Consider the following 14841-nt stretch of genomic DNA (forward strand, 5'->3'; position numbering starts at 1 on the left):
ATCCTTCCCCCATTCACACCTTCGCACCATCCACTCCACTCCATAGCTTCCACCATACTCACTCCACGACCATCCATTCCAATACTCCATATATTCCACACTACCATGTATTCCACACTCCATGTATTTCACACAACCATTCTCCATACACCTGTTGTTGCACACCTGTGCAATCACACCTGGTGCCACCTGCACCCTCCTTCCTTCCTGGACCATTTGGTCAACACAACGCACAATCACCTTCTCTCACTCATACACTGCTCCACACACCTGTTCAGTTGCACACCTGTGCAATCACACCTGTTCACCATACACACGGCATCATCTAATCTACCGGGTGCCCTGCTAACTTAGTGCTCCCCGTCTTCCCTTTAAACTAAGGACATACCACGTCATTATCATCCACTCTAACCTACCTGCGTCCCCACTACAGGTATCAGTCACTTCCTAACCTTAACGTTACCTAAGGTCATCTTCTAGGTCCCTACACATTATCCAAACCCTCCCTCGGCGAGCTTACACTGCCATAAACCCCATAAATCTAGTGCTCCTTTGCCCCCGCTGTGAGGGATGGTGGATTGGCCATCCCACCACATCGGGCATCTCCCACTACCAATTTGGCTTGTCCAAATCCAACAAATCAAAAATTTGCCAATCCTACCCATCATCTGCCAATCATTACTGCCAATCATCACTCTGCCAATCCTTTGCCAATCATTAAATTTTGTTCTTTTCTAATTTCGGGTCCAAAACACTAACCTCGTCATCACGTCTACTCTCTAGAGCCTCTCGGTGCGCCAATTCACTTCTAAAGCTCGGCTTCGTACAGCCGAGCAATGAATGCGGGTTCTTTGGTGCTGGCGGCTGGATGCGTCCGACACTCGGTGAAGGGAAGGAGGTTTACTCGGGCCGAGATCCCACGCACCACCTCGACACGGAGCCATCCAATGGCCCGATCTCGACCTGCCGGAACGCCCCAACAAAAAGGGGTCGCCTTGACGACCCTTCCTATCGGGCTGCCCGCTCCGCCTAGTGGAGCACGGACGTGGCCGTTCAAAGCGCGGCCCGGCGTGGATCGCGTACGGTGGTCCTTTCGAAACCGCCGTGGTTCGGATCCCCGCTGGTCCTCGCGGCACGCGAAACCCGGCACGCACCGAGGGCCCGATTCAGCTATAAGTCGCTCTAACCGCTAACCCGGTTACCGTCGATGCTTCACCTGCATGCTCACACGCATACGCTACCCCTTTCACCCTCACCGAGCTCGGTGCTCCAACGCCGCCCGTACACCCCGCGTACTTTGCTATTGCACTCGTTCCTTCGCTCACCGACTTGGTCACACACCTGACCACCTCACACCTTTGCACACACTCGGTGTTCGCACACCTCACCAACACACCTCTTCACGCCCCCTTCTCGGTCACCTCCTCTGTGACAATCACAGGTGTGCTCTCACTCGCACACCCAACCACGTGCCTCACTACCAAACTCAAGTGTGCATTCCCACACACACTCTACCATTCCAGGTGTGCATCCTTCCATTCCAGGTGTACATCCTCTCTCACCTGTCACAACCAACTCACGCTCCGTGTCACTCTCACTACTTTCACCACCACTCTTGGCAGCGCACTCACCCTTACTCTCGACAGCGCACTCTTTCCTCATGAACCTGTCCGTTACACACCTTTCTCGCGCACACTCTTGCACACACTCTCCCGTTACTTCCTCCGTAACACTCACCACAGGCGTGCATCCTCCCTTACTCTTGACAGCGCACTCTTTCCTCATGCACCCGTCCGTTACACACCTTTCTCGCGCACACTCTTGCGCACACTCTCCCGTTACTTCCTCCGTAACACTCACCACAGGCGTGCATCCTCGCTTACTCTTGACAGCGCACTCTTTCCCCATGCACCCGTCCGTTACACACCTTTCTCGCGCATCCTCTTGCGCACACTCTCCCGTTACTTCCTCCGTAACACTCACCACAGGTGTACACTTTCTTGTTACATCCTCTGTAACACTCCTTACTACACGCTTCCATGTGCTCCCTCGCACACGCGCTACGACCGACTCACTCTCGACAGCACACTCACTCCTTGGCGCGCACTTTTTCCTCACACACCCCAGAGTCGGACATTCTCGCACACCTCCTCCTTCCCACACCGTACCTGTCGCACACTTCACCAACGGCCTCTCACGAACACCCGGATCCAAATCAACCCCCAAGCCGACTGAAGCTCCCCTCACATCATATACATTTCCACGTATATCGCCACTCACCTTGGCACCTCGTCTCCGCACCTCCTTCGCCACCTGCAAACTCTTTATTTGGTTAGCGAGCACATCATCACGATTTGAGCACCGACCTTGTACATATTCCATTACCTCCTCCTTTATTTCTCTCTTAGTTTCCCTTCGTCTCTTCTTAATTTCACTCACCCCCTCTTCCACCTCCTTTAACTTTTGCTTTACCTCTTTTATCTCCCGATGCGTCTCCTCAATCTCGTCCTCTAAGGCTACCTTGACCGTTTCTATTTGCGTCCTCACCTCCCGGTCCTTCGTCTCCATTAATTCTGTCACCTCGTCCAACCTCGTTGTCAGTCCCTCACGTACCATCTGACATTGCCTCTGTGTCACTATTAAGTCATTTTTAATGTCGTTTTGTGTCGCTTTTAACCCTCCTAGTACCGCAGAACCTGCTCCACTAACTCCGTCTGTCCCACCGTCAGCTGTTCCACCTCCTGCGTCAGGTCTTCTATGCCCCCTTGTAACCTAGCCGTATTATTCCTCACCTCTTTCTCCATACGCTTTTCACCTCGCTTTACCTCCTCGCGTACCCCCGAGACCTCCTCACTTACACCTCGTCGTATCTCCTCCCTCTCTTTTGTAGATGCCACCCTCATCTGTCCCAATTCATCCCTCTGAGCATCCAATTTGGTTTCTACCCCGATTTTCACCTCCTCTATCTGGTTCCCCATTCGTTTGATTTCCCGGGCGGATTGCTCCCCTTCTTCCCGCAATTTGCCATCCATCCTATTTTCTAACCCCATTAACCCATTTTTCACCCCTTCTATCTGATTCTCCTGGGCAGCCATTCTATTTTCCACCCCTGTTAACCCATTTTTCACCTCTTTTATCCCGTTGTCTAACCCCTCAAATTTATTGTCTAGCCCCTCAAATTTCTTGTCTAACCCCTCAACGGTACCCCTCATTGCCCCCATTTGGCCCCCCATTTCTCCCATTTTGCCCCCCATTTCTCCCATTTTGGCTTCTAGCCCCACATTCGCCATTAGTATGGCTGCATTAATCTGCGCCATGAGGTCCCGCACATCAATTCCCCCTATTTGCGCAGCGGGCGCGGCTACCCCGCGCTCGTGCGAGCTGCCACTTTGTGCGTCTGATACCACGTGCGCGAGAGCGCCATTTTGTGCACCTGATACCCCCTCAACCACATTGCCATTGTTCTCCTCCTCCCTTTCCTCCACATACATTTCCCCGAGGTCCTGGGTCGATTCTACCCCGTCTATCTCTCCCACCGACATCCCGTCGCCTTGACCAGCCATGGCGCGATTTCAAAATTCGGGTTTTTCTTTAAAACAAACCAAATTTCGGCCGCTCCAAATTTTGACCAATTTTTTTTTTTTAGATGTTTTAAAAATTTGGTTCGGGCCTCGTATCTCACCCCAGACACCAATTGTTACGGTCCGCGGTTAAGGATGTTGGTTTGCCAAGCGGAGGCACCGCGGCCGAACAGTTTTCCCCGACTAACCCGATTCCCGAGCGTTGGCCAGATCGCGCCACAGCTATTCAATAGGGAAAAGACAAAAGCGACACGGATGTGAAGAGAAGAAGAAGACGAAAAAAAGGTTGAAAATACTACTAAATTTATTCCTATGGTGTACGGGCTCAAAATAACCAAGGAAGAAGGAAAGATAAGAAAATAATATACAGAAGATATTAGAGACACAGTGAAAATACTAGCTTATCTAACAGGCTTAACTTATTCCCAGGGACAAGACAAAAGACAGACTACGAACACACTTACATGGGGGATGATGATAGGAATGGCAGGAGGTGGATGGCTGGGGGAAGAGGGAGGTCCAACGGGTCCTGCAGCACGACCGGCGCTTTGGGCAGCCGCCGTTCCTTCGCGGCCCTGCTCCAAACTGCCGTCCAGGACCCAAGCTGCTGTGGCTGCAGTTTCAGTGGCTCAAGCTGCTGTGGATGCAGCTTCGGTGGCTCAAGCTGCTGTGGATGCAGCCGCCACTCTTGTCATGGACCTCTCTTTGTCATGGACCTCTCTTTGTCATGGACCTCTCTTTGTCATGGACCTCTCTTTGTCATGGACCTCTCTTTGCCATGGACCCCTCTACGCCATGGACCTCTCTTTGTCATGGACCTCTCTACGCAACTCGCGCACTTCTTGCGCGCGCGCCTTTATAGCGCCTCCGGCGATTAAGCCGCCGGCCTTCAGGACACACCCATCGGTGTGCTCACCTCGGCCATGGTTGGTCGCGCGACCCTCTGGCTCCGCCCTTGATGACGACGGGCGGGCACGCCTTTCTTCCCCGACCCGAGCACATGTTCAATGGTGGTTTTGGAGGGGATGTAATTGGCAAATTGAGGCTTGGCCATGGAAGTGTTGGGAGTGGGAATGAAGACTGAAGGGAAGCTATCTTATTTCACTTGGTGCAATTGAGTGTCATCTTAATGGGAGACAAGGCCTTACCCTAATACACATAATAAATATATAAGCTACTGAACAGGGATATTATGGTGTCCTTCATGTATGCTTTATGGAATTAACTACCGGAATGCCCTTTGACCTTTATACACACTGGAGCAAGGAGGGCTCAGACTAAAACAATAATTCACAACCATTGGTATACAATACAACACAATAAAAAAACTCAATCCTCATATCCACAACAATATATATTGTTATGTTTGTCGGGGGTAGGCAGTGATTACTTTAGTCCAGGTAGATTTGTATGGATTAGTGTGCTCCGATTGGCGTGAAGAAGAAGAACCACCATGTAATAAGTCGGGAATTTGCTTCACCCGGATGTCGGATTAAGGTGTATCTTCGGCCCCATTACGAGGAGTGGGGCATGTTAACTAACTCAGGGATTATCGGTAAATTATCCCTTGTATGTCGATACCGCTGTAATTTATCCCTATGTCCCTTTTGGCACCACACCTTAGACACTAGCTAAAATCGGCCATGAACTTCGCCAATATAAAAACCTCCGGAAGCCAGGCATGAACAACACCACTGGTGCCGCAGCTGCGACATCACCACAAGGATCGGCAGGCCAAGAGCCATGCCCAGAAGGGCAGTGATTGGGGGAGGATTCGAGTGACAAAGGATTGGTAAGATGGGTGTGGGGGATTGGTGGAGAGGACAGATGACGTCAGAGCCACGGGGACAAAATAGTTGAAGCGGCGGACATTGCGTCTTCTTCTCAGTTTGGATGCGATTGCAAGCAGACATCCCTCTTCTTTCTTGTTCTGGGACCAGATTGCGAACGTGATTGCGAACAATTGTGAATGTATTGCATGCTCTTCAGCATTCTTCTCATCCTCCTCCCCTTCCCCCCTCCTCCCCTCCCTTCCTCCCTCCCTCCCTCCCCCCCCCCCCCCCCCGCGTGTATTAACTCCACCACATTTTGAGCCGAGTGCCTCAGAGCAAAGCTCGTTTGGCCTTTCGTGCTACCCTATGGTGTTCACCAAGGGTAGTCACGTGACAGTGTGTGTGTGTGTGTGTGTGTGTGTGTGTGTGTGTGTGTGTGTGTGTGTGTGTGTGTGTGTGTGTGTGTGTGTGTGTGTGTGTGTGTGTGTGTGTGTGTGTGTGTGTGTGGGCGCGCGCGCGTGTGTTTACCATATCATTGAACCAGCATTGGTCAAACTTCGATTTTATCGTTATCCCATGAAGCATGATTTACTCATCAGCAAGATGTTGTGCAACATCTCCAACTGGCTTCACCCAACATGGACAATATGACACCGTGAAAAACCTTTTAACTGGAACTATATATTTAAGCTGGAACTATATTCCTTTGTCAATATTTAGATCATTTATAACATTTCATTCTCGATATTTAGATCATATTTAACATTTCATACTGAATATTTAGCCAACATTGAGATAAGATATTTTGCATATTAATGAAGACCTTTATAAATATTTCTAGTTTTTTTGCAGTTATTTGACGTCATACTCAATGGGGCAAATATATCGTCAATTAATTTAACATCACTACAACCATCTTTAAGAGATGATGTCTCCTTTGTTATGAAATCTGATCTCTATTACACCATCTTTACAATTGAGACATTTCCATTCCTTCTATATTTATTTTCTATTCCTCTTGTTGTTGTCCTTTCTCCTCCTCTATGTGATCTTCCTCGCTCTCTCCTTACTTTACAACTTGGGACTACATCAAAGCAGAGCAGATTTTAGGTCTGCAGTTCTGGTAGACCATACCCATATGTCTCACCATGTTAAGAGGATGCATGTTATAATCTATGGGCATTCCATGAACTTGAGCTTCCATGCTCTCGAGTTGAAGTGTCCATGAACACCAACACTTTTGACTTTATAGCTTTTACACGGGGCACTTGGACACCATCCTTCGCCCGTTGGGGGTCAGCGCTCACCTAATTTCATCGGCGAGCGGTGTGAAAGTGATGGATTGCTTGTCACTGACGATTATAACCTCACAGCGCCCGGCACCATCATGCATGTGGCACCAAATATTACTACTGTCGCTGCCAATAGCTAAACTGTGCAAGCTGAGGGGAGCAGACAAGCCAGCTTTACCATTTGCAATTTCTCGTAGGATAGGCTGCTCGGTGCCATGAGATCCTGGAGAGGAAAAGCAGGCTGCCTGGAAAATAAAAAGAGAATCAGAAAAGGTGGAAATAGCTCTTTTCCACACGGCTGAACTTTGCCTCCTCTCTTTTTTTTGCCTCCAGGCGTCGCTGATAGGAGAGATCTAAGTGGTCAATTTGCTGTCGTTTTCCAAAGTTAATGGGAAAATGGTGGTGGAGGAAAAACGAAGAAATAAATTAAAATAAAATCTTTACAGTTCATCCTTGTCGACATCTTGCCTTTCCGTCTTCTTCCTTCGCTATCTTGCATTGCACGTCCACATTGGTCCTTCCTTGCATGGATTGGCTAGATGTTTCGCATTATCAGTCCTAGTTATGAACCTATTCTATGATGGCAACAAGAAGAAAAGACATAAGATGTCGTAGCCCCCGTTGTTTTAGTAATTTTGCTGTACGGAGATAAAGGCCGTCCGTCAGCTGTCTTTGGTCAGATGGCAAAACAAAATCTTCTGCATATGTATACTCTCGTGTATTGCCTTTGTGGCAAGTTTGAAAAAAATTGGTCATCCATCCATGTCCGAGAAATGGTGGGGGAGACACATTTAAGTAACAAAATGGCCGCTAGTCGGCCATCTTGGATGTCATCACGAAGAAAATATGACGTTCATATGTAAGCCATCATTCGTTTTCTGATTGCCGTGTTTCAACAACATCGGTAAATGCATGTATGAGAAATGGTTGAGGACGTGGTCAACATCGGTGTTTCACAACTAAAATGGCTGCCAGTCGCCATCTTTGTTCGTATCGCGAAACCAATCGATGTGCATTTGTATACCATCATGTATTGTCTTTGCGCCGAGTACGGTTGCAAGATATGGTTGTGGACGGACAGATGGACGGACGGACGAGACCCAATTCATATGCCCCAGTTTTTGACCAACGGGGGCTAATAATAGTCGGTTATAACAAAGTTTTCAAAAAGTTATTGAATGGAACGTTTAATAGGAGGTTATCCCTGAAACTAGAATTGCAAACTGGTGTTGGAGAACACCAGCGCTAATCTTTGTTGAGAAACAGGTGGAACAGTAGATGGAATAAGCAGAACTTTGATCGAAATATTTAACCGCCGATCGATGTATTCCAATAAAGGCAAAAAGGAGTTTTTGAGGCAAAATAAAAAACAGACATTAAAAAACCACTTTTTTCTCTCCAATGAAGGATTAACTCAAAATGTCAGCATCTCCTTGGTTCCCACTGCGGTTAATTAAACATACTTTGAGCAATGTTCTGTTGATTCCATCATTGTTATCCATGAGTGTATCTCAAATTAACAAGCCGAGAAATCACTTCAGGAGTATTCTTAATGAAAGTAATAATTTAATAATAATTACCAAGGAATTATTTTATGGAAGAAAGTGTTGTATGGTCTGATGTGTAGAAATCAAGGCAGAAGGGATACAGGAAATTGAAAACATGACATTGTGGCTGCAATATCAACTTGAATATTGAATTGAATTGAATACTTGAAATTACATACAAGGTAATAAAAACACCTACCGTACACACACGCACATGCACACGCACACGCACACATACACACACACACATATACACACACACACATATACACACACACATACATACATACATACATACATACATATATTGTTACGAAATTTGGGTAGAGGAATATATAGAGTCAGATAGATCTGTATAGGTAACATGCTTCGACTGTCGCGAAAGGGAATCTACCCTGTAATAAGTTCTATGTGTAGTCTGGTTTGTCGGGATAAGCTGTATTGATGTCCCCGCTACGAGGGAGCAGGGCGGGCTAAATAGTGCAGGGATTATGGATAAGATTCCTTTGTTCGTCGTCGTCCCCAGTCGCCAAACCTTTGTCCCTTATGGCAATGCATACTCATATAAACACTTAGATAGGCCCTTAGCGAACATGAAATAATTCCCCTTCCCTTACAATGACCTTGGAAGAAGACGGCAGGAAGCCAGATCGGGGCACAGCCGGATGGCCACTGCCAGCCGCACCACCAGCTGGCCTAGCAACATCGCGTGAGACGAGCTGTAACCACGCCATAGGGAACGTGTGATTGGTTGGCGCGGAAGCCGCAAGTTGGTTCGGTAGACGGCGGGAAGCTACGAGGTTCTGGTTGGTGGCATGCCAAAACTGATGTGACATGCCAGCTTTCAAAAGGACTCGCTGGCAGGTTTCTGGAAGCTTCGCTCTGGGGGATTGAGTCTTGCTGGCCCTTCGCTTGTCGTTGTTCGTCCTTGGCTCTTGGCTCTTCATCTTGAGAGGTCCTGGTGGTCGTTGGTTCGCCATCTTCGTGGTGCTTGGAGCGGTGCTCGGTGCTTTTGGTGGTGTGAGCGAACGGACCTCGTGGGCGGTCGATGAGGAGCCTGGAGTGGGGCATTGGCTCGGGCCTGGCAGAGCGCGTGGGCGAAGCGGATGGAGGGTTTCTTCACGCCGGAGCTTGGAGCCGTGTTGGACGGCGGACACGACTACAGACAAAGATAAGACGCACCACATTTCCCAAGTACACGACGGACATTTATTTTTGTAATTCATTTTCCCTTGTCTCGTATTTGGAAGTCGGTGTGTGGGATCCCGATTTAGGAACATTATTTATCTTCCGTCACGTTCCATTGTTTCGGGTTCCGTCAAATAAATCATTATTTTTGTACATTTTAACCTGGATTTTCGGTTGAGTTCATTCCGCATTACAGATATGCGCTTCCGCCTCTTCCTCTTCACTTCTTCCTCCCGCGGTTTATAGCCGAATCCGATTTGGTCGTTGCCTCAATTAAATCCGTTTGGTCATTCGCGAGCCCTGGTATTAACCGGAGGGTATTTGCGTGACAACTGGTATTCAGGAGTGGGATAGAACCCTGTTATAAATGTGGTGTCAAGGAGTGTGGAGAATTTGGACGAAAATTTTTCGTAGTCCGAGGCGAAAATTTTGTATAGTCGATTGGTGTGCGAGACGCGAACGGGCGTCATTAAATTTAATTCGATTCCTGTTGTAAAAGCCGTGCGGGGAAGCGACCTCTTCTTTACGGATGGAAGAGGTAAGCAATATGGAGGAAGAATGGAAGATGGGCATAGCATTGGAAGTGAATCGGAGGTGGTTGGAGTTGAGCATAGTGATGGAACTTCCCCCGCCGTAGGGATGGCCCCCATAGACAACCAGGCCTTAATGCAATTTCTGGAGCGGTTGGAAAATAAAATGAACGCTCAGAGTGAGCGATTAAATAGCAAAATGGATGCTCAGAGTGAGCGATTAGAAAAAATGGATTCCCGAAGGAATGAATTGAGGGGGATAATAAGGGGATGTAGTGAAAGATTGGATGCGCAGATGAAAGAAACGAAAACTCCATGTGAGCAAATGAATGAGATAAAGAAAGAACAAAAGAATGATTCACATGGGGCCCAGGAGAAGCCAAGGGTGGCAGAAATTCAATCGGAACGGGGGAATTCAAATTGGGAATTGCAACGGGAATGGAAAAATTGGAATCACAGTGGGAAGGAAGGGAAGGTAGAAATTTAAATGGGGAAAATTTGATTGCGGCATGTGAAGAGGTGGATGGGGAGTGCCAACAGGTGAATCATGGGGAGTGCCAACAGGTGAATCATGGAGTGGCCACAGGTAGATGGGGAGACTGCATGTGTAGAGGTAAATGGAGGATGTTTCCCACCGTGGCCTGGAGGTTTATCGGGGCTGGGTGGATGCCACAACACCTCAACAGGGGGATGAATTCGTAATGGTGCAGCACAAGGGCGGTTGTGCAGTGCAACAGGGGGTAGAGGTATTGGGGGTCCGAGTAATGGAGCCGGACCGGGTATTTATTGGGGAAGGCCTGTCAGGGCCAGAAATGATTTGTAATGAGGATGAGCATGATGTGACACAGCGGCTTGGGACCTGGGACAGTCCCATGGAGGACAAGTTTGATCAGGCCCAAAGGAGTTTGGGGGAGGAGGTGAGTCAGTCCTAGGAGGAGGTTGAGGTGACCGAGGGGCCCCTCACCCTGCATACAAATTGGGAACAGAGGGCTCCGAAATTGCAGAACCAGTTGGGGGAGTGTGTTGGCTCCGGGCTGGATTTGGACATTGGAGGATCGGGAGATAGAGCCTCGGGCTTCCCGACTCACTGAAGCTGCAGGGTGGCCGGCATGCCTTGGCCTTGGGCCCAAACCTTGCGTGGTAAAAGCACAAGCCTGGGGCCTTCCACCGCTGGGCCGTAATGGCGGCTGCAACAGTGTCCGCCAGCGGCGTAGGCTCGACGGTGTCGGGGTCCCACGCAGCCGCACTACATTGCTGTCTGGCAGAGAAAAACTTGTCTGCTTCCCTCGCCAGGGCGCGGAAATCCTTAACAGACGAGTTGGCCAGGGCTGTCCGTACCTGTCCTGGCAGCTGTTGCAGGAACAGTTCTTTGAAGAGGAAATATGGCCGGTGGCTGCCCAGGAGAGACAACATGTGGTCCATCAGCTCCGACGGCTTGGAGTCACCCAGCTCGGGTAGAGAAAGTAGCTGGCGGGCACGCTCGGCCTCAGTGAGCTCGAAGGTTTCGAGCAGCAGCGCCTTTAGCGTCTTGTACTTGCTGCCCTTCGGAGGATCCTGGAGAAGGCTCACCACTCTGGTCGCAGTGGAGCCGCTAAGCGCAGACACGACATAATAATACTTCGTGTCATCAGCAGAAATGCTTCGAATGGCGAATTGGGCCTCAGCTTGTGCGAACCAAACGGCAGCTTGTCGTTCCCTAAACTCCGGCAGTTTAATCGAAACTGCGCTTGTCGCCATGTTCGTTTGAAGCTCCGAAAACGTTCAAGAGCAAGACGGGGTCACCAATGTAGGAGTTGCGGACAACGAGAGGGCGAGACACTTCTTGGCTTGTTCAAAGCTCCTTTATTCCAACAGAACTAACTCACCACCGGAACTCATGCATCTTTTATAACACAAATCACTCTTAAGGGGGCGTGCCTCCAACAACCGAGCGCACACCACACCCATACTATCAATAGCCCCACTGGTCCCGTGCCTGTGGATTATGTCTCAATGGGGTAACCCCCACACTACACCGTTTCCATAATTTCCGACTTTAACACGTGCCCTTTTGTGGTTTGTTTTCAACGTATCCAATCACGTGACTGTTGTCGCGAGGTGCATTAACCGGAAGTTACGTAGTTCCGCGGGCGCCTATTGTAGAAAGAATGCCACGAGTGTGTTCGGCGGTTATATCTGCAAAAGGTGGCTACTTTTCTGAGTCAAAAATTTAAATTAAATTTTGTTAAACAAAATGATTCTATGATTTCTTTTTTATCTCCAATTGTTTATTTGTTCTATGCTTAATGTCAGAGTACATTGAGACATTAAACTGTGTAAATTTCAATAAAAACTGGAAAAATTGAGGTATTCTAAAACTTTTGACCAGTAGTGTATACTAACATATTTCATATTAGTTACGTAAGTCTTTTGGGACTGCCACTGGTAACATGTAACCCAGTGCTACATGCCGCATGGTCGGTTGTCGGTGAATAAACCGATACTCCTCACTGGCCTCACTGTGACACCCTGCCAGGTCCAAAAACAACCCCTGGTAAAGTGCAGGTGAGCTCGTGCAGGGAGGCAACGGCCATCCAATAAGGACATTGTGTCTCCATGGCGGATGTGTGTGTGTGGGGGGGGGGGGGGGAGGGGGGATATGTGTGTGTGTGTGGGGTGGGGGGGGTGGAGGGGGGATGTGTGTGTGGGGGGGGGGGGGTGTGCGTGTGGGGGGGCTGAGGGGGGATGTGTGTGTGTAGGGGGGGGATGTGTGTGTGTGTAGGGGGGGGGATGTGTGTGTGTGTAGGGGGTGTGTGTGTGTGTGTGTGTGTGTGTGTGTGTGTGTGTGTGTGTGTGTGTGGGGTGGGGGGTGTGTGCGTGTGGGGGGGCTGAGGGGGGATGTGTGTGTGTGGGGGGGGGGGATGTGTGTGTGTGTAGGGGGGGGGGATGTGTGTGTGTGTAGGGGGGGGATGTGTGTGTGTGGGGGGGGGGGGGATGTGTGTGTGTGTAGGGGGGGGGGATGTGTGTGTGTGTAGGGGGGGGGGGATGTGGGGATGTGTGTGTGTGTAGGGGGTGTGTGTGTGTGTGTGTGTGTGTGTGTGTTGGGGGGGGGGGGATGTGTGTGTGTGTGTGTGTGTGTGTGTGTGTGTGTGTGTGTGTGTGTGTGTGTGTGTGTGTCAGCTCCATAAAAAGATTAAAAACATGAAATCTATAACTCACACTTTAATGACATACATCACACTTAATGCTAATAATTTTATGCTTTTGTAACCATCAATTGGCTTCCACCACCCAGAAAGTTGGCCTATGTTGACCTTATGGCTTATGTTGACCTCAAAAATGGTGGTTTAATTCAGTGACGTGATATGCAAATCCTCTTCAAATTTCAAGTCAATCAGATGAAAACTGAGGATTTCAGAAATTTGACCTATGTTGTTGGCCTATGTTAACCTTTGACCTCAACAATTAAATAGGCTTCTTCCTTCTGACCAACTCTACCATCTGGTGAAGTGTCGTAAATATCGGTTTAAAATTGTGACCTGTAGACGATTGGCAGACAAACAGATAAACAGACAGAATAACGCACAAGACAAACCAATATATTTGAAAACTTCGATTTTCGCAATTACCAGACAAACAAACAACTCCTCGAGACGCCGAAAATGCTTCCGGTGTGGAAATGGTCGATCCGTTTGAGTCGCTTTGTCTGTGTGCGAAGTTAAGCACTCAAGGCAACATCATGTCAAGGATCGAGAAGATGAGCGTCCTCGGTGTGCGGAGGTTTTTGCACTGACGACAAGGACAAGCAGGTCATCTCGTTCCTCTCTCCTCTCAACATTCTCGTGGGATTGAATGGAGTGGACAAGACGATGTGTCTGTCGCATTACCTCCGTCGCATTACCTCCGTCGCATACCTCCGTCACATACCTCCGTCGCATTACCTCCGTCGCATTACCTCCGTCGCATTACCTCCGTCGCCTTAGTTAGCGGAGGTGACGTTTCCACCCCATGTCTGTTTATTTGTTTGTGTGCAGGATATCTCAAAAGGTATGGACGGATTTAGACGAAACTTGGTGGACATGTTTTGCGTGTCACAAGGTCGAATTGATTCCATTTTGGTGAAGATCTGAATACGGATCCGGATATGAGAATTATTTGATTTTTTAAGCGAATCTTCTCTATCGGATGATATGGTCAAACACGATGTGGAACGTGATATTTACCTTCGCCACCAAAGGTGGTTGGACGTTATGTTTTCACCCCTGTCTGTTTGTCCGTTTGTTTGTGAACAAAATATCTCAAAACGTTGTGGACGGATTCGGACGAAATTTGGCAGAGATGTACCGGATGTCACAAGGACGAAATGATTAGATTTTGGTGAAGATCCGGATTCGGATCCGGCTACTAGAATTTTAAAAGTGATTCTTCACCATTGGGAGATCGGGCCAAAATCGATACATAGCAGGATATCTCAAAAAGTTATGGATGGATTTGGACGAAACTTGGTGGAGATGTTGGGTGTATGACAAGGACGATTCGATTCGATTTTGGTGAAGATCTGAATATGGATTCGGATATGATAATTATTTAATTTTTAAGTGATTCTTCACCATTGGAAGATAGGGCCAAAATCGATACATAGCAGCATATCTCAAAAAGTTATCGATGGATTTGGACGAAACTTTTTGGACAGTTTGTGTGTGTGACAAGGAAGAATCGATTCAGTTTTGGTGAAGATCCGGATCCGGATCCAGATCAGAATTTTAAAGTGCTTCTTCACCATTGAGTGATATTGCCAACCAGGTGGAGGTATACTCTCTACTGAGTGCCGTTCTAGTTCAAAACTTTGTGGACGACTTATGACAAAAATAAGTGATTGAGTTCTTTAGGCGATAAAAATAAACCGATTCGATTTTGGTTCAGGTCCGAATCCAGATCTCGCCTGTCAGTGG

Source organism: Myxine glutinosa, chromosome 2, assembly GCF_964187855.1.
Source record: "Myxine glutinosa chromosome 2, kmMyxGlut1.1, whole genome shotgun sequence".
NCBI lineage: Eukaryota > Metazoa > Chordata > Myxini > Myxiniformes > Myxinidae > Myxine > Myxine glutinosa.